Source organism: Bos indicus, chromosome 2 (assembly GCF_029378745.1).
Source record: "Bos indicus isolate NIAB-ARS_2022 breed Sahiwal x Tharparkar chromosome 2, NIAB-ARS_B.indTharparkar_mat_pri_1.0, whole genome shotgun sequence".
In the NCBI taxonomy this organism is placed as follows: domain Eukaryota; kingdom Metazoa; phylum Chordata; class Mammalia; order Artiodactyla; family Bovidae; genus Bos; species Bos indicus.
Window position 1 is genome coordinate 6,916,274 of NC_091761.1, and position 22,171 is coordinate 6,938,444.

Sequence of the window (22,171 nt, forward strand, 5' to 3'; positions counted from 1 at the left end):
GAGACACTGATGTATAGAACAGGCTTATGGACTCTGTGGGAGAGGGAGAGGGTGGGAAGATTTGGGAGAATGGCATTGAAACATGTGAAATGTCATGTATGAAACGAGATGCCAGTCCAGGTTCAATGCACGATGCTGGATGCTTGGGGCTGGTGCACTGGGACGACCCAGAGGGATGGTATGGGGAGGGGGGAGGGAGGAGGGTTCAGGATGGGGAACACATGAGAAATAAAGGAATAAAAAATTAAAAAAAAAAAAAAAGACACTTAGTTTTATACTGCCTTCTATTTATTGCTAGCTGAAATCATTAGTCATGTAAATAATTGTCACCTGAATTATTGAAAGGAAAAGTTTAAATTACTCAGAATGTTAATTAATTGTTGAATGGTTATTTATTCAGATTATGTATAATCCATGTGAAAAAAATATTGAACATTAGCAGAAAATTATTGCATAATATCATTTTCATGTCAGTAAATTTCATCAAATAGTTTCTGAAAGTCAATCTGAAAGTAAATAATTTTTATTACATTCTAATTTAATTATCCAGTAACACATATAATAAGAACATATTTTTCAGTTTTACTAAAAATGAAAATCATAATACTTTTCTAGTTTTAATCTCAACTTTGAAATTTATTTAAAGACTCTTTGAGGTAGTAAAGATATGTCATTTTAAAATTTATTCAAGTGTTGGAAAGAATGCAAATTTATTTCAAATTTTCTCATTCAATCTTCTCTTCTGAAATTGCTGTACAATGTTTTCTATATATAGAAGAATGTGTGAGATACCTCAACTATTTATTATTTTAACATTACTGTTCCATCTTCTTTTATAATGTTTTTGTGATTTTAAGTAAAATGTTATAGAATTATTATTATTCACAGAATTGATAATACTATTTATAAACATTTAAGCAGTCCAAAAATATGCAAGAGGTAACTCCTTTTATTTTCTGCCTGGAAGGCTGGATTCATTCAGAAATGAATTCCCATATTTAATATGGAAAAGTCATCAGATGTCATAAATATACATATATATATATAATTATAGCAAGATCTATATTAATTATTTACTTGTGGTTTTATTATTTTAGAAATTAGCTTTTAAAATGGAATATCAGTTCAGTTCATTTCAGTCACTCAGTTGTGTCCAACTCTGCTGCCGCATGAATCGCAGCACGCCAGGCTTCCCTGTCCATCACCAACTCCCGGACATGGACCCATGTCCATTGAGTCGGTGATGCCATCCAACCATCTCATCCTCTGTCGTCCCCTTCTCCTCCTGCCCTCAATCTTTCCCAGCATCAGGGTCTTTTCAAATGAGTCAGCTCTTTGCATCAGGTGGCCAAAGTATTGGAGTTTCAGCTTCAGCATCAGTCCTTCCAATGAACACCCAGGACTGATCTCCTTTAGGATGGACTGGTTGAATCTCCTTGCAGTCCAAGGGACTCTCAAGAGTCTTCTCCAACACCACAGTTCAAAAGCATCAAGTCTTTCATGCTCAGCTTTCTTTATAGTCCAACTCTCACATCCATGCATGACTACTGGAAAAACCAGAGCTTTGACTAGATGGACCTTTGCTGGCAATGTAATGTCTCTGCTGTTTAATATGGAATATACCATTATAATTTTCATTTAAAAAGTAAAGCCAAAATGGGGGCAAATTTCTCTTATTTTCTGCATGATTTTTACCTGGTGTGCTGATTATTTCATACTGTTAGGTTTCAGTTCTGATTTTCTTTAAATCTTTTTTTTTTTGGCATTCTAACAACAATCTTTTTTTTTTTAATTGAAGTATAGTTGTTTAACAATCTTGTATGAGTTTCTGGTTACAGCAAAGTGATTCAGATATATATATATATATATATGCATATATATATGTGTGTGTATATTCTTTTTCATATCCTTTTCCATTGTTTATTACATTTATTACATTTCCATTGTTTATTACAGGATATTGAATATAGTTCTCTGTGCTATACAGTAGGGCTTTGTTGTTTATCTATTTTATATCTAGTAGTTTATATCTGCTAATCCTAAACTCCTAATTTATCGCTTCTCCACCCCTTTCCCCTTTGGTAACCATAACTTTCTAACAGTTTTCTTGATTCTCTGAACCAGGAAGCATATGAAAGAACTACTAAACATATGCCTAGATTTTAATGCACTATATGATCAAGGTACTTTGCAAAACTCTGTTGCCAGGATTATTCTCACCCCACTGGTTATAACACTGAATGATTTGCCTTAAATCTTCATAGTTTTTAATGTTATTTTTACTGAATTTATTTTTAAAAATTGTAGCTTGAAATAGTTTAGTATTTTTATTTTTTAGCTCATGTAAAGGTAAGGAAGAAAAGTTTTGTGTGACAATTTTTAACTTAAGCACAGTCTATATTCCAAACAAGGGAGACTCAATGCTCTTTTTTTACCCCAGTAGGTTCTGGAACAGCTCTTTTACCTCCCCTAGATCCCATATCTTATTCCATTTATCATTGACATTCCTAGAATATTTCATGTGAGCAATTCTGAAAACCCACAGTCCAAATTCCTTGCAATAATGATAATCACTACTTTTAAATACTGAGACTATTTCTTTCACCATTTGTTATGGTTCCTTTTAAGAGGATTCCCATATTCTAAAATTCAAGAAGAACTAGTGCATATTGAACAAATCAGGTTAAATAAAAAACTACATAACTACTGAGGAAGTAGATGAGAGATTCCATTAAGGGAAGACTTCTAGCATAATGCCAGAGATGTAATATTAACCAAAAACTCGATCTTATTTACTTTTCTGGGAAGAGTTAGAATGTAGGGTTTCCCAACTCCTTCCAGTCTTAGTGTGCAAAGCAGAGTAAGGAGTAAGTAAGCTCAGAATTAACAACCTTAGATTGAATATTGATTTTGTCAATATTTTGAAACTCCAATACTTTGGCCACCTCATGCAAATAGTTGACTCATTGGAAAAGACCCTGATGCTGGGAGGAATTGGGGGCAGGAGGAGAAGGGGGCAACAGAGGATGAGATGGCTGGATGGCATCACCGACTCGATGGACATGAGTTTGGGTAAACTCCAGAAGTTGATGATGGACAGGGAGGCCTGGCATGCTGCAGTCCATGGGGTCACAAAGAGTTGGACATGACTGAGCAACTGAACTGACCTGCATATGGGTTTCTCAAGAGGCAGGTCAGGTGGTCTGGTATTCCCATCTCTTTCAGAATATTCCACAGTTTATTGTGATCCACACAGTTAAAGCCTAGCATAGTCAATAAAGCAGAAATAGATGTTTTTCTGGAACTCTCTTGCTTTTTCAACGATCCAGTGAATGTGGCAATTTGATCGCTGGTTCCTCTGCCTTTTCTAAAACCAGCTTGAACATCTGAAGTTCACAGTTCACGTATTGCTGAAGCCTGGCTTGGAGAATTTTGAGTATGACTTTACTAGCGTATATGATACTGCCTGATTTGTTTTATTAATTAAATGAAATAATGTCTGTAAAGTATCAAGGACATAAAAAGCATTCAGTATCAGCTACCATTTCTTCAGCTGCAGTAAATCTCAAATATCTCTTTGAGGACATACTGGTTTTGTCTTAGGTACCTCTGTACCCTGCCTCTCTGTTCAGTTCAGTTCAGTTCAGTTGCTCAGTTGTGTCTGACTCTTTGTGGCCCAATGAACTGCAGCACACCAGGCTTCCCTGTCCATCACCAACTCCCGGAGCTTACTCAAACTCATGTCCATCGAGATGATGATGCCATCCAACCATCTCATTCTCTGTCGTCCCGTTTAGCCTTTAATAATAAAAGTCAACTTTACATCAGTTCAGTTACCAGAGGCTAAAGATCCCCTTTCATCCAGCTATAAAAAATACCTGCAGAAACAAAAAGTGATGTTGCCTCAGCAGAGAAATACAGTTATTATAAGGAAAGTTACTATCATCAGATGAAGGAATCTTGCCCTGAGGGTTTTCAGAGTCATTCAGATTAAATATTTTAGGAATTTTAGTGAAGCTGCAGCCCTGAATCATTTACTTCTCATCTTTAATCAAAATTCATTTCTGGAATATATAGAGAAATTATTTTTAAGGCTGTCTAATCCATCTTTACACTTGTCCTTGGGAATCTATGGGTGGGTTTCAAGGAGTCAATGAGCTCCTTGAAATTGTATACAAAGGCAGGTGGGTGTGCATGTGCATTTCTGTGCTGAGAATAGTGTAGTATTCAGCAGAGTCATAAAAGTATTCAAAGCTCCAATGGAATTAAGAACCACTTTCCTAGATACTCTGACAAATGTCTTTGGAGAAATTGAGTCACAGGAAGATTATATTTTGTATCATAATAGCTTAGCCTGTTGTACAATCATCTTCACTGAGTTTTGTTTTAATAATATATCTGTAAAATATAATATGCTACTGGAGAGAGCTGATTAAATGAAAAGACCCTGATGCTGGGAAAGATTGAGGGCAGGAGGAGAAGGGGACGACAGAGGATGAGATGGTTGGATGGCATCACTGACTCAATGGACATGGGTTTGTGTGGACTCCGGGAGTTGGTGATGGACAGGGAGGCCTGGCGTGCTGTGGTTCATGGGGTCGCAAAGAGTCAGACACTACTGAGTGACTGAACTGAACTGAAAATATAATAAAATAACAGTGATATATTTTTTCTAGCAAATATTATATACATAATTGCTGATGGTAAAGTTCATTTTCTTTTTAAATTAAATTTTTTAACATCAAAATCATTTTGTATTGGGGTATAGAAGATTAACAATGGTGCGATAGTTTCAAGTGAACAGTAAAGGGACTCACATACATATACATGTATCAGTTCTCCCCCAACCCCCGCACCCATCCTGGCTGGCACATAACATTGAGCATAGTTCCATTTGCTATACAATAGATTTTTGTTGCTTATCCATTTTAAATATAGCAATCAATATTTCATATTGCATATTCAGTTCAGTTCAGTCACTCAGTCGTGTCCGGCTTTTTGCAACCCCATGAACCGCAGCACGCCAGGCCTCCCTGTCCATCACCAGCTCCCGGAGTTCACTCAAACTCATGTCTATTGAGTCAGTGATGCCATCCAGCCATCTCATCCTCTGTCGTCCCCTTCTCCTCCTGCCCCCAATCCCTCCCAGCATCAGAGTTTTTTCCAATGAGTCAACTCTTCACATGAGGTGGCCAAAGTATTGGGGTTTCAGCTTCAGCATCAGTCCTTCCAATGAACACCCAGGACTGATCTCCTTAAGGATGAACTGGTTGGATTTCCTTGCAGTCCAAGGGACTCTCAAGAGTCTTCTCCAACACCGCAGTTCAAAAGCATCAATTCTTCTTTGCTCAGCTTTCTTTATAGTCCAACTCTCACATCCATACACGACTACTGGAAAAACCACGGCTTTGACTAGACAGACCTTTGTTGGCAAAGTAATGTCTCTGCTTTTGAATATGCTATCTAGGTTGGTCATAACTTTCCTTCCAAGGAGTAAGCATCTTTTAATTTCATGGCTGCAATCACCATCTGATGTGATTTTGGATTTTGGAGCCCAAAAAATAAAGTCAGCCACTGTTTCCCCATCTATTTGCCATGAAGTGATGGGACAAGATGCCATGATCTTAATTTTCTTAATATTGAGTTTTAAGCCAACTTTTCACTCTCCTGTTTCACTTTTATCAAGAGGCTCTTTATTTTTTTTTTTAATTAATTTTATTTTATTTTTAAACCTTACATAATTGTATTAGTTTTGCCAAATATCAAAATGAATCCACCACAGGTATACATGTGTTCCCCATCCTGAGGCTCTTTAGTTCCTCTTCACTTTCTGCCATAAGGGTGGTGTCATCTGCATATCTGAGGTTATTGATATTTCTCCCAGCAATCTTGACTCCAGCTTGTGCTTCTTCCAGCCCAGCATTTCTCATAATGTACTCTGCCATATAAGTCAAATAAGCAGGGTGACAATATACAGCCTTGACATACTCCTTTTCCTATTTGGAACCAGTCTCTTGTTCCATGTCCAGTTCTAACTGTTGCTTCCTGACCTGCATATAGGTTTCTCAAGAGGCAGATCAGGTGGTCTCCTTCAGAATTTTCCACAGTTTATTGTGATCAACAGTCAAAGGCTTTGGCATGATCAATAAAGCAGAAATAGATGTTTTTTTCTGGAACTCTCTTGCTTTTTTGATGATCCAGCGGATGTTGGCAATTTGATCTCTGGTTTCTCTGCCTTTTCTAAAACCAGCTTGAACATCTGGAATTTCATGGTTCACGTATTGCTGAAGCCTGGCTTGGAGGATTTTGAGCATATGAAATTTCATATATATATATTGCATATATCAAATTTCAAATGAGAACTTTGAGAGTTCAGGGCCAGAAAAACCGTTGCTTATGCTTAGTATCTATCACATTAGTTTCTTTTCCTTTGTAAATAATGAAAATAGATTACTCATTTTATCTTTCATTTGTACCTTAGCTTTCAGGCAACCCAAAATTAGAATTTAATTGAAATGACAGCATCTACATTGTTCTTATTAATATCATATTTATCTATTCCATGGCAGCTCTTTTCTAATTTTATTTTATGTGTTTTGTTATAAACTGCTTCAAATATTTTATGTAAACAGTAGGATATAAATAGATGTACATTAAAAAAGAAATTACTTCTGAAACTGGTCATGTAGAAGTCAAGGAGGGGAAGATTTCCCTTTTCACAATGATCAGGAAGTATATTCTTCAGGAAAAAGAGAGAAAAATAGCAAAAATGATAACATTTTAAAATGTAAATCATTTCTCTCCAGATTTAACTCAGATAACTCTCAAAAGGGATTTGATTAGTTGGTGGGCACCTCTTATATCCTTAAACAGTGAGTCAGTTGTGATTTATAGACATATTTCAAGCCTCAGAATAATCTAGCTCATTTACGCAATAAAAATTATTGAATAAATGATTCACAAAAGGAAAAAAATCATGTAACTGTTGTGTTTATTCTGTAATGATGTATGAGTCTTTGAAATAATAAAAAAAAATTCTCCCTAAGGTATTTGCCACTTCTAGGGATGAGGAGATGGAGAAGGAAATGGCAACCCACTCCAGTGTTCTTGCCTGGAGAACCCCAGGGACGGGGGAGCCTGGTGGGCTGCCGTCTATGGGGTCGCACAGAGTCGGACACGACTGAAGCGACTTAGCAGCAGCAGCAGCAGGGATGAGGAGAGGGTGGAGTGATTATGACAGAGAAATACAGAAGCTGCAGGATTGTCACTTTTGAGTGAGCCTTGTTAAAAAAAAACAAAACACAAGAATTGGGTGATGGAGCAATGAGAATAGTGTGAACCTAAAAAAGACTCTTGATTGTATCCTGAATTCATTTTAGACAGTCAATGATTTGTTCAAATGTGCATTTATTCATTCAGAATATATTTTTTGGAGTCTCTACTTTGTATAGGTACTATTCAAGAAATGGGTCACAAACAGGAAAATATCAGTGTTTCCTGTCTTTGAGGATCATCTATGTAGTTTATGGCAGGTTAGTAATAGTGTCATGAAGCAGTGAGTGCAACATAACTGTGTACAAAGTGCTCTAAGAACAGAGGAGAATAATTGACAACTCAAGTTCAGAGAAGGGTTTAGAGGAGCTAATTTTGCCCTGGGTATTGTCAAGACCTACTTGTCAAGGTAGGAACTGTAAAGGAAAGGAGTAAGGGCATTGAAGGACTTTCAGTTACTAGGGATGACTTTCAAATATCTGGAGATGTAAGAAAAATCTCAAGTAAACAATCTAACCCTATACCTAAAGGGACTATAAAACAACAAACAAACCTGAAAGTTAGTAGAAAGAAGGAAATACTAAAGTTGAGAGTAGAGATGAATGAATTAGATGCTAAAGAATAATAGAAAAGATCAATGTAACTAAAAGCTGATTCTTTGAAAAGATAAAATTGATAAGCCTTTAGCCAGACTCAGTAAGCAAGTAGCGAAAGTTCCCCCCAAATTAATTCAGAAATGAAAAAGAAGTTATAATGAATGCCAGAGAAATACAAAGGATCATAAGAGAGTACTATGAACAAGTATATGCCAAATAATTGGATAACTTAGAAGAAATGGATAAATTCCTAGAGATGTACAATCTCTCAAAATTGAATCACGAAAAAGATTTGGGAGAATGACATTGAAACATGTAAAATATCATGTAAGAAACGAGTTGCCAGTCCAGGTTCGATGCACGATACTGGATGCTTGGGGCTAGTGCACTGGGACGACCCAGAGGGATGGTATGGGGAGGGAGGAGGGAGGAGGGTTCAGGATGGGGAACACATGTATACCTGTGGCGGATTCATTTGGATATTTGGCAAAACTAATACAATTATGTAAAGTTTAAAAATAAAATAAAATTTAAAAAAAAAAAAGAAAAAAAGAAAAAGTAGAAAATATGAACAGACTGATTACCAGTAGTGAAATTGTGTAAGCAATCAATAAAAAAACTCCAAACAAGCATGATTCCAGGACTGGATGGTTTCATAGGTGGGTCATACAAAACCTTTAAATAAAAGTTAATACCTATTCTTCTAAAACTATTCCAAAAAATTGAAGAAGAAGGAATGCTTCTAATCTCATTATATAAGGCCAGCATCACCATGATACCAAAACTAGACAAGGACACCACACAAAAAATTACAGACCAATATCCCTAATGAACATAGATACAAAAGTCTTCAACAAAATATTAGTAAATTCAATAATATTATATGTTAAAAGATCATACACCATAATCCAATGGGATTTATTCCAGGGATGCAATATGGTTCAAGATCTACAAATCAATGTGATACACCCCATTAACAACTTGGAGATAAAAATCATAATTATTTCAATAGAAGAATAAAAAGCTTTTGACAAAATTATCATTTATGTATGACAAAAACTCTCAATGTAGTTGGTATAGAGAGAACATACCTCAATTTAATCAGGCCATATATGACAAATCTATAGCTGACATCATACTCAATGATGAAAAGCTGAAAGCCTTTCCTCTAAGATCAGGAATAAGAAAAGGATGCTCACTCTAAGCACTTTTAATCAACATATTATTTGAAGTCCTAACCACAGCAATCAGAAAAGAAGAAAAAAATTAAGAGGAATCTAAATTGGAAAGGAAGAAGTAAAACTGTCATTGTTTGCTGATGACATGACACTATATATAGAATATCCTAGTAATGCTAACAACAAACTAATAAAATGCACCAATGAAGTTGGTAAAGTTGTTGTGGTTCAGTCACTAGGTCATGTCAGACTCCTCTGTCCTTCACTGTCTCCCAGAGTTTGCTTAAATTCATGTCTGTTGAGTTGGTGATGCTATCTAGCCATTTCATCCTCTGCTGCCCACTTCTCCTGCCTTCAGTCTTTCCCAGCATCAGGGTCTTTTCCAGTGAGTCGACTCTTCGCATCAGGTGGCCAAAGTACTGGGGCTTCAGGTTCAGCATCAGTCCTTCCAATGAATATTCAGGGTTGATTTCCTTTAGAATTGACTTGTTTGATCTCCTTGCAGTCCAAGGGACTCTCAAGAGTCTTCTACAGCACCACAATCAAAAGCATCAATTCTTTGGCATTCAGCCTTCTTTATGGTCCAGCTCTCCCATCTGTTCATGACTACTGGAAAAATCATAGCTTTGACTTTTCAGACCTTTGTCAGCAAGATGATGTCTATGTTTTTCAATATGCTATTTAAGTTTGTTATAACTTTCCTTCTAAGGAGCAAGCGTCTTTTAATTTCATGGCTGCAGTCATCGTTTGAAGTGATTTTGGAGTCCAAGAAAATAAAATCTGTCATTGCTTCCAACTTTTCCCCTTCCCTTTGCCATGAAGTAATGAGACTGAGTGCCAAAAACCTTAGTTTTTTGAATGCTGAGTTTCAATCCAGCTTTTTCACTCTCCTCTTTCACCCTTATCAAGAGGTTCTTTAGTTCCTTTTCACTTTCTGCCATTAGAGTGGTTTCACCTGCGTATTTGAAGTTGTTGATATTTCTCCCAGCAATCTTGATTCCAGCTTGTGATTCATCCAGCCCAGCAGTTCATATAATGTTCTCTGCATATAAGTTAAATAAGCAAGGTGAAAATATCCAGCCTTATCATACTCCTTTCCCATTTTTGAACCAGTCTCTTGTTCCACATCTGGTTCTAACTGTTCCTTCTTGACCTACATACAGGTTGCTCAGGAGGCAGGGTAAAGTTACAGGGTACAAAATTAATATACAGAAATATGTTGCAAATCTATACACTAACAACAAACTAACAGAAAGAGAAATTAAGGGAACAATTCCATTTATAATTGCATCAGAAGAATAAGATACTATTCTTGTTCTTATTTCTGAATAAATCAGGAATAAATATAACCTATGAGGTAAAAAATTCAGAAAACTATGAGACACTGATGAAAGAAACTGAAGAGTATAAAAAACACATGGAAAAACAACTTATACTGTACTCATAAATGGGGAGAATTAATATTGCTAAAATGACCCTACTACCTATACACAATCTATAGATTCAATGTAAATCCTATCAAAATAAAATGGCATTTTTCACAGAACTAGAACAAATAATTTTAAAATCTGTATGGAAATACCTGTTGTTGTTTAGTCAGTAAGTCTTCTCTGATTCTTTGTGACCCCCATAGAGTGTATGAAGAACACAAATAGCTAAAGCAATCTTGAGAAAAAAGAACAAAGCTAGAGGTGTTACACTTCCTGATTTCAAACCATACATTGAACTATGGTAATGAAAGCGGTATGGCACTGAAACCAAAACTGACCAATAAATCAGTGGAACAAATAGAGAGCCAAGAAATAAGGCCACACTAGTATGGTTAATGAAAGAAGGCAAGAATGTATAGTAGGGAAAAGACAGCCTTTTAAATAAATGGTACTGGGAAAACTGCACAGGTACATGTAAAAGAATCTATCTGAGGTACTTTCTACACCACATATGAAGATAAACTCAAACTGGATTAAAGAATTAAATGCAAGACCTGAAACCATAAAGCTCTTAGAAGAAAACCAAACAAGATAATATAGGTGGCCAACAGACACATAAAAATATCCTCTATATCATTGATCATCAGGGAAATGCAAATCAAAACCACAATGAGATCTCATCTCTTTGTGAATTGCTATTATCATAAAGTCAACAAATATGTTTTGGGAAAGATAGAGAGAAAAGTGAACACTCATGCACTGTTAGTGAGGCTGTAAACTGGTGCAATCTCTGTGTCAAACAGTGTGGTGTTTCCTCTAGAGAGTTAAAGTAGAACTGCCATACGATCCAGCAACTTTACCTCCAGGTATTCATCTAAAGAAAATAAAAACTCTGACTCAAAAAGATGTATGTACCCATAGGCTTCCCTTGTGGCTCAGCTGGTAAAGAATCCGCCTGAAATATGGGAGACCTGCGTTTGATCCTGGGTTGGGAAGATCCCCTGGAGATGGGAAAGTCTACCCACTCCAGTATTCTGGCCTAGAGAATTCCATGGACTGTAAGAATGTTCAAACTACCGCACAATTGCACTCATCTCACATGCTAGTAAAGTAATGCTCAAAATTCTCCAAACCAGGCTTCAACAATACATGAACTGTGAACTTCCAGATGTTCAAGCTGGTTTTAGAAAAGGCAGAGGAACCAGAGATCAAATTGCCAACATCTGCTGGATCATTGAAAAAGCAAGAGAGTTCTAGAAAAACATCTATTTCTGCTTTATTGACTATACCAAAGCCTTTGAATCACCACAAACTGTGGAAAATTCTTAAAGAGATGGCAGTTCTAGACCACCTGACCTGCCTCTTAAGAAACCTGTATGCAGGTCAGGAAGCAACAGTTAGAACTGGACATGGAACAACAGACTGGTTCCAAATAGGAAAAGGAGTACGTCAAGGCTGTATATTGTCACCCTGCTTATTTAACTTATATGCAGAGTACATCATGAGAAATTCTTGGCTGGATGAAGCACAAGCTGGAATCAAGATTGCTGGGAGAAATATCAATAACCTCAAGTATGCAGATGACATCACCCTTATGGCAGAAAGTGAAGGAGAATTAAAGAGCCTCTTGATGAAAGTGAAAGAGAGTGGAAAAGTTGGCTTAAAATTCAACATTCATAAAACTAAGATCATGGCATCCGGTCCCATCACTTCATGGGAAATAGATGGGGAAACAGTGGAAACAGTGTCAGACTTTATTTTTCTGGGCTCCAAAATCACTCCAGATGGTGACTGCAGCCATGAAATTAAAAGACACTTACTCCTTGTCAGTAAAGTTATGACCAACCTAGACAGCATATTACAAAGCAGAGACATTACTTTACCAACAAAGGTCCATCTAGTCAAAGCTATGGTTTTCCAATAGTCATGTATGGATGTGAGAGTTGGACTATAAAGAAAGCTGAGCATGGAAGAATTGATGCTTTTGAACTGTGGTATTGGAGAAGACTCTTGAGAGTCCCTTGGACTGCAAGGAGATCCAACCAGTCCATCCTAAAGGAAATCAGTTCTAAATATTCATTGGAAGGACTGATGTTGAAGCTGAAACTCCAATACTTTGGCCACCTGATGCGAAGAACTGATTCATTAGAAAAGACCCTGATGGTGGGAAAGATTGAAGGTGGGAGGAGAAGGGGACCACAAAGGATGAGGTGGTTAGATTGCATCACTGACTCAATGGACATGAGTTTGAATAAAGTCTAGGAGCTGGTGATGGACAGGGAGGCCTGGCGTGCTACAGTCCATGCGGTAGCAAAAAGTTGGACATGACTGAGCAACTGAACTGAACTGAACTACTCCTTGAAAGAAAAGTTAGGACCAACCTAGACAGAATATTAAAAATCAGAAACATTACTTTGCCAACAAAGGTCCATCTAGTTAAAGCTATGGTTTTTCCAGTAGTCATGTATGGATGTGAGAGTTGGACTATAAGGAAAGCTGAGTGCCGAAGAATGGATGGTTTTGAACTGTGGTGTTTAAGAAGACTCTTGAGAGTCCCTTGGAGTGCAAGGAGATCCAACCAGTCCATCCTAAAGGAAATCAGTCCTGAATATTCATTGGAAGGATTGATGCTGAAGCTGAAATTTCCATACTTTGGCCACATAATGGGAAGAACTGAGTCATTAGAAAAGACCCTGATGCTAGGAATGATTGAAGGCAGGAGGAGAGGGGGACGGCAGAGGATGGGATGGTTGGATGGCATTACCGACTCAATGGATGTGTTTGAACAAGTTCTGGGAGATGGTGAAGGATGGGGAAGCCTGCTATGCTGTATTCCATGGGGTCACAAAGAGTTGGACACAACTGAGTGACTGAATAATAATAACATAAGCATAAAAAATTCAAGTATTTACTAAAGGGAAAGTCAAAGAATAAAATAAAGCATAATATTTTATTGATGCCATAAAGGTAGACTTTGCTTACCCGCATTGTGGAAAAGTCTCAGTGTATGCCAGAAAATTAGAAAAGCACAGAGAGATTTTACTCTCCTTTTGTAGGATGAGAAAAATGAGAGCCAATTTGAAGTTTGGGTTTAGTTGAAAGCTCATCAGGAAGACTTGGAAATTTTTTTCCATTATTCTGACCTCTGCTAATCTTAGACCTTTATTAACATGCTAGTAGAAAGGGTCATGAAGTATAAACTAGTTTTTCCTTTTTATTTACTGTCTTCTGAATTCCAGATGTCTATGTAATTAGTTTCAAATATGACAGTTTTATTAAGTTGTGTTCTTTATTCACCATTTGAACTTACCTTGAGGCAAGAACTTGGACCAGTTAGGTAGAGATCCCTTCTAGACCTCCTATATAAGAAATAGTACTGTACTGGGCAAAATGTAATTTGGGAAAGTAATAGTCTGTATATAAGAATTTAAACATTGATAAATAATGTATAACATATGCAACAAACAAAACATAGACATCATATTAGTTGACAGAAGAAGCCATTACCTCCATTTTGTGTTAAACAAACATGAAATCAATAGTTATTTATAATCTATGCACAGTATTGATTAATAAAATAGGACCTTCAAGCTATCCAGCAAAATATAGTTATGAAGTAATGCTATTTGATAAAGGAAATTTGTGTAGAAATAAAAAAATAGTTTATTCAGTAACTCTTTTATCTTCATTTTCGGCTACCCTAGTGTCTCAGTGGTAATGAATCTTCTTGCAATGCAGGAGCCACAGGAGACGTGGATTCAGTCCCAGGGTGGAGAAGATCCCCTGGAGGAGGGTATGGCAACCCACTCCAGTATTCTTGCCTGGAGAATCCCGTGGACAGAGGAGCCTGGTCGGCTATAGTCCATAGGCTTGCAAAGAGCTGGACATGACTGAAGTGACTTAGCACAGCAAAGCACAAAGTAGGTCTTTACATTTTACACATCAATTTACTTTTGTAGGGCCATTTTGGAATACAGACCTTTTGAATGCCTGTTTCCCATTTTTGTTAGTTTTAGGTATGAATTTTCTCCATGTACTTCATATATGTGAATACACATGTATACTCTATATTTGGATACACTCATGTTCTGGCATATAATATTTTGCTTACATTATGTTCTGTGCATATGGGACAATTCAATCTACGAGGCAGTCAAATTTCCTATTAACTTTAAGGTGCTTTCATTTTCATTTGTTTAGAAACTATTTTTAAAGAGATCTATAGTGTGAAAGAACAGTTTATAAACTATTATGCCCTGAAGATTTATGCATTTATATTAACCTATTCATTCATGTCTTCCTTAGTTCACATGTCCCTTGACCTGAATGCACACTTTCAATGGAGAATAATATATCATATAATACTAAGGAAAAAGTGGATCTTTTATAATTATTTTGAAGCAATGCATCTATTAACAGTTATGTTTTCTATAAATATAGCTCTTGAGTTATTCCATTAAATTGATTCTCTAGCAGTCATTTATTTAAACATGATATGTAAAATTTATTAAAGATTATTTTGAGGTCATGATCAATTTCTTCCTAAGTGATTTTAAAACTAAAAAACAGTAAAATTGGGCTTCAACAACCATAGGAATCTGAATCTTTCTTCCTCAATAAAGCTATGTAAACTTTGAGATTTCCCTAGGTAAGAAAAAATATATGAAAATGATAATTTAATAATTCAGTATTTAGTGAATTTTGTGCCCAACCCATACCTTATCACTCATGCAGTATGCAATTGTCATTTCACTTTTCATATTATGTTTTCTTTACAGTATTCTCTTCTAATTTGTAATTGTCTTTTGACCTGATACTTCTTTTATGGCTTTTTTCTTAGACAGGGTTTGTGCAGGTTACTTTCTATTTCTTCATGGGACATTTTCTTGAAAAAAAAAGAAATCAATTTCAAGGATAAGTTCTTTTCACTTGTGTGTTTTCACAGCAAAAATCAATGACATATTGTCCCATTGCTTAAAAAAAAGTTCAAAATGGGATCTGTAAGCCATGCCATGACCTTAGTCAAGTGGGAGATAAAAGGCATTTCCTGAGTTGGAGATACTTCCGTGTGCAGTGTACAGGAGTTACAGAACTGATTTAGTTTTCATATTCTTTACCTCACTTCTTTCCTTTTCTCTCTTTTTTTTTTCTGTATCAGCTATGTCCTTTCTTGTTCTCTTAGAATTTAAGCTTCTCATATCAAATTTTGTTTCACATGAAGCTGAAACTCTTATGTCCCTGCCGTATTTCTTCCCAGGCCTTTCTCACTGCTGTCATTCACAAGGAATATTATTTTGAGTCAGATTATTCATAACTATTTGGAAAGTCTAGCACAAAGAAAGGTCTAAAGGGATTTTTACCAAGTAGGAATGTATAATTGAATTAGAATTAAATTTAAACTGATAAATTTAAACTAAAGAGTATATATTTATTTTGAAAAGTAGAAATGAGAGAAGTTTTTGTCTGTTGTGGGTCCTTAGTCTTCAGTGATCGTATTGAAATTCTCTTTAGATATCTCTTTTAGTTGATGAATATTTCAAACAGCAGAGAACATAGCTTTCTTTGTTAGTCTTGAGCTTTATCCAGTTTGTGGTATATAAAATGATCAATACATGTTTGTTGAACTGAACTGTAAAGAACATTTTCTGGTTAGTAAATAGTAACTGTAACCAATAATGTAATGTTTGGGACCAAAAAAACTATTATTTAAAAAGTCATATTCTCCCTGCTGAGATATTAATGTCTACTTAACTGGAATAGAAAAAAAAATGGCATCCTTTGGAGGAAAAAGTGAAGTAATACAGAAATTAATTTTGCCACGAAATGATCCAGAACAATATAGGGCCTTCTGAAGTTATGCCAAATGTAGTATGTGAAAAACTTTTAAAACATATGTCAACTTTCCCAAAATATGAAGTCATTGCCTTTGATATTAACTGACTGGCTTGCAAAATTCACCCTCTGTAACAGTCCTAACATCAAATGTGAGAGATGTAATTTCATGAAAAGCATTCAAAAATAAAACTTATTTGTATGCATATTATAAAAATCTACAAACCAAAGATGAAGTAATGGCTAAACAAGTCAACAAACCTTATCTTTTGAAATGTAATTTTAAAATATACAAGCTTATGCAAAAATGCTTCATCAGAAGAAAAAAGGGAAAAATTCCACTTTATAATGAGTGTATTTTTTTGGAGAAATCTGTATGTGCTTATTGATGATTTTGTGAGTAATTCATGGTCTTTGTAAACCCTCAGACTTTTCATAAGGACTTAAAATTAAAAGGAAAATTCTCCTGCTAGTTTACTTGCATAAATACTGTCATTTATAGTTTCTTAGATATAATTGCAGAAGTTTTTCATATGTATTAGCAAACAGTGAAAGATAGACTTTTATTCATACTCAATGGAATTTGAGCAAACTGCAGGAGATAGTAGAGGACAGAGGAGCCTGGCATGGTATAGTCCATAGAGTCACAAAGAGTTGGACACTGCATAGCGACAGAACAACAAGAAAAAGGCTTTTATTCATTTTCAATGTTTTATATATAAAGTATGAAAATTTGAATAATATAAATAGTTTAAAAAACTGGACATACATAAGCTTGAAGTAGAACCATGAAATAATTCATTTTAAAATATCAATTCTTTAACAACATTGATATATAGAAGTTTGTTGCATTTCTATGTACTAACAATGAAATAGCAGAAAGAGAAATTAAGGCAACAATCCCATTTACAATCATATCAAAACAAATACAATACCTAGGAGTAAGCCTACCTAAGGAAGCAAAAGACCTGTGCTCCAGAAACTATATGACACTTATAAAAAAAATTAAAGATGTTGCAAACAGATAGAAAAATATACCATATTCTTTGATAGGAAGAATCAGTATTGCCAAAATGACTATACTACCCAAAGCAACCTACATATTCAGTGCAATCACTATCATATTACCAATGGGATTTTTCACAGAACTGGAACAAAGTGTTTTAAAATTTGTTTGGAGACACAAAAGACCCTCAATAGCCAAAGCAATCTTGAGAAAGAAAAACAAAACTGGAGGAATCAGGCCTTCTGACTTCAGACTATACTACAAAGCTATAGTACTCAAAAAATGTGGTACTGGCAACAAAAAGCAGACATATAGATTAATGGAACAGGAGAGAGAGCCCAGAAATAAACCCATGCACTTATGGCCAATCAATCTATGATAAATGAGGCACAAGAATTTACAATGGAGAAAAGACAGTCACTTCAGTAAGTGGTGCTGGGCAGCTACATTAAAAAAATGAAATTAGAACATTTTCTAACACGATACATAAAAATAAAATGAGTTGAACACCTAAATGTAAGACTGGATACTATACAACTCTTAGAGGAAAACATTGACAGAACACTCCTTGACACAAATTGCAGCTGCGTCTTTTTGGATCTACTTCTAAGAGTGATAGAAATAAAAACAAGAACAAACAAATGGGACTCAATTAAACTTAAAAGCTTTTGCACAGAAAAGGAAACCATAAACAAAAGAAGCCAGCCTACGAAATGGGAGAAAATATTTGCAAATAATGTGACCCATAGGGATTAATTTCCAAATTATATAAACAGCTCATATGGCTCAATATCAGAAAACAAAAAACCCTATCAAAAAATGGACACAAGATTTAAACAGATATTCTCCCAAGAAGACATACAGATGGCCAACAGAAACATGAAAAAGTGTTCACCACTGCTAATTATTAGAGAAATGCAGATCAGAGCTACAGTGAGGTATCACCTCGCACTGTCAGAATGGCCATTATCAAAAAGTCTACAAATAATAAATGCTGGAGAGGGTGTGAAGAAAAAGGAACACTCCTAAACAGTTGGTGGTAATGTAAATTGGTTAGTCGCTGTGGGGAACTGTATGGAGGTTCCTTAAAAAACTAAAAATAGAGTTACCAATGATTCTTCATTCCATTCTTGGGCATATATCCGGAAAACCATAATTTGAAAAGATACTTGCATCTCAATGTTCATTGCAGCACTAATTAATAGCCAAGACATGGAAGCAACCTTAATTATGTTCATCAATAGATGAATGGATAAAGAGCATGTGATGTGTGTGTGTGTGTGTGTGTGTGTGTGTGTGTGTGTGTACACATGGGACCCCATGGTACTGAGCCTGTGTATAGGTTCATCTCTTCCACCACCACTACTTCATTCTTGGGCCCATTGAAGAAGTACTTGTGTGCCAAAGTGCAGAGGCTGGCAGACAGCCACTGGATAAGTAATCCTGTGTACCTGTTATTTAGGATGTCTTTTGCAGTTGATGCTCTATAAAGGGCATTTAGTGTGTTTCAAGAATGCTCAACCTTTGTGCCCACTGCTACAGGCTCATCTAAACACTTCTTTCTAAGACTTTTTTTCTTATCTCTGATCTTCCAGTCTTGCTCTTTCCTGGCCTCTGACCAACCAGTCAAACCACCTTTTCATTGTCCATGTGTCCATGTATGTCCTTATCTTTGGCCAGTTGTCTTCAGATGAACTGGATGACCAGATACACTGACCCAAGTTTTGCTCATTGAGAGAATTTCTCATTACTGTCTTTCAGGGCCACCCTTAAGTTGGGCTCCACCCTTCAGTTGGTACAGCCACAGTCTATTTCTAATCTTGCCTCAACATATCTAGTAATCTGTGAACCAGTTCTGTTTTTTTTTTTTTTAATTTCCTTTGTTAGCTGGCTGTAAGAAACTATTCTATGAGCCCATAGGTGTAAGAAAAGGATGAGTTATTGGTACATAATAAACCTAATCATGAAGCTTACTGAGTCTTCTAAATTTTCTTCTTTCTGTCCTAGGTATACCTGTATGAAGCTTATCTTGAAAGACATATCTTTGCTAGGCCAGTTGAGGGCTTTCCTGGTGGCTCAGATGTTAAAGAATCTGCCTGCAATGTGGGAGACCTGTGTTTGATTCCTGGGTTGGGAAGATCCCCTGGAGAAAGGCATGGCAACCCACTCCAGTATTTTTGCCTGGAGAATCCCTATGGACAGAGAAGCCTGGCAGGCTACAGTCCATGGGGTCGCAAACAGTTGGACATGACTGAGCAACTAGCACACACACAGGCCCGTTGAACCTTATGACATCTTTAGGTCTAACAGAATCTAGTTCATTATGGGAAGCTATTGTCAATGGTCACTTGCTATTCTGTGGTCTTACGCTTAGTTTTCACCATGACTCAATAGCATGCTAGGAACCGATTTCTAAATAGAATACAGTTCTCTACTGTAGATGGCATGACTTTGATCCAGAACCTTGGAGTTCTTTGCTGCAGCTCTCCCACTGGGTGTTCCCAGAGACTCTACATAATGTTGATTATGTAGATTAACATAAATTCCTTTAAATTACGGGTCTGATGGGCTGTGTGGCCCAAGTGGCAGGACTATTTGTATGTCAGCCTCGATTTACTGTAAAGCCCTCTTTTGAGTCACATGATAAGTGAGTTGAAACACTATTCATAAAGCCCTCCAGGTGCTATGCTTCTAAGCAGTAGGAAGTGCAAAGCACAATAACCTGTTCTTTATCTTGAAAAGGATATTTTAGCATACTGCTGGAGTTCTAAGCAATTGACTGGTAAATTGGGACTTTGTAGGACTTAATGCCCATTTTTAGGAGCTCATGTATGTTACTTGCCATTTTCTTTGCCATCAGAGTACTTGCCTTTTTCTGCTTATCAGTTCTATTTGCCATGTTGTTATCAATAAACTAGACCAATGAGAAAGTCATTAAAGGACCTATGGAAGGTCCAGGTAATCAAGATACATTAAGACTATACAGTGACAGAAGAGAGGCGATTCAACGTAGCCCTGGGCGATGCCATAAATGTATCATGTTGTTGGTCTCTGGTAAGTGAGAACTGCTTTTTAGCCTCTTTCCTGACCAGTTATTTACCAGACCAGTAGCTCCGTATCACATACTGGATGGAATCCCATCTTCCTTGCTGATACTGGGGCCAGGTTCCAGAGCAGCATGTCCTGCCTTCAGCCTCAGCCTGCAGAGGACAGCCATCCATGTTGATCTGCCAAATACACTACATTTAGCAAAAAAGCTAAAGTTGGGATTCATCTGTCTAGTCAAGGCTATGGCTTTTCCAGTGGTCATGTATGGATGTGAGAGTTGGACTGTGAAGAAGGCTGAGCACCAAAGAATTGATGCTTTTGAACTGTGGTGTTGGAGAAGACTCTTGAGAGTCCCTTGGACTGCAAAGAGATCCAACCAGTCCATTCTGAAGGATATCAGCCCTGGGATTTCTTTGGAGGGAATGATGCTGAAGCTGAAACTCCAGTACTTTGGCCACCTCATGCGAAGAGTTGACTCATTGGAAAAGACTGATGCTGGGAGGGATTGGGGGCAGGAGGAGAAGGGGATGACAGAGGATGAGATGGCTGGATGGCATCACTGACTCGATGGACGTGAGTCTGAGTGAACTCCGGGAGTTGGTGATGGACAGGGAGGCCTGGCGTGCTGCGATTCATGGGGTCGCGAAGAGTCAGACACAACTGAGCGACTGAACTGAACTGAACTCAACTGTCATCTGCCATGCTCCATTTAATTTTTATGGCCAAATTGGTGAATTAAATGGGTTATTAATAGTAAACACCTTCACTGCATTTTTTTTAGGCCTTTGAGATTGGCACTAAACTGTCCTATCTGAAATGCAGTATTGTTCAGTATTGTTCTTGATTTTCTATTTTTCTTGGGTGGGGTATCTATTGTGGTTCTGTTATCAGAGTCAGTTTAGATTCTGAATTTGGTAGGCCTCACAAGATCCTGGTCCCCCCCAACCCTGCCACATACACTGTTGGTGGGAATATAAATTGGTACAGACACTATGGAAAACAGTATGGAGGTTTCTTAAAAAAACTAAAAATAGAGCTACCACAGGATCTAGCTACCCACTCCTGGGTATATATCTAGAAAAGATGAACACTTTAACTCAAAAGCAGTACTATTCATAGCAGCACTATTTACAAAACCAAGACATGGAAACAAACCAAGCACCCGTCAATAGGTGGCTGGTTTAAGATGTTTTATATATGGTGGCAGTTTATTCGCTAAGTTGTATCTGACTCTTGTGACCCCATGGACTGTAGGCTGCCAGGCTCCTCTGTCCATGGGATTTTCCAGACAAGAATACTGGAGGGGTTGCCATTTCACTTGATAAAATATATATTTATATTATATACAAATGTACATAATTTATAAATATATGTGATATGTGTTTTATACATATTATATATATTTGTATATAGTATATTATATTAAATATATATTATACAATATATATACATTTAAACAATATATATTTTATAAAATATATACATATATATTTATGTAAAATATTTACATTATTTGAGAATTTCATATTAAGTGAAGTAAATCAGGCAAAGAAATGCAAATATTATGTGATACCACATAGATGGAATATAAAAGTATGAATATAAAAAATACAAATGAATCTATGTATGAAACAGAGGTAGATTCACAGACAGAGAAAACAAACTTGTGATTACCAAAGGGGAAAGGGAGGGAGGGATAAATTAGGAGTTTGGAACTAGCAGATACAAACTACTGTGCATAAAATAGGCAGCAAGTATTTATTATACAGCACAGGGAGCTATATTCAATAACTTAAATAACCTATAATG

The 22,171-nt window shown here is 36.5% G+C and overlaps 1 long non-coding RNA gene across 2 annotated transcripts in view; it reads left to right on the forward strand.

Moving 5' to 3' along the window:
* Positions 1-22,171, forward strand: part of LOC139186868 (uncharacterized) — an 86,379-nt gene that overhangs the window by 47,535 nt on the left and 16,673 nt on the right. For both annotated transcript variants that reach the window (XR_011570484.1, XR_011570486.1), the window contains one exon: positions 14,215-14,396. This is a non-coding gene — a long non-coding RNA (uncharacterized lncRNA). The remainder of the gene's footprint in view (positions 1-14,214; positions 14,397-22,171) is intronic.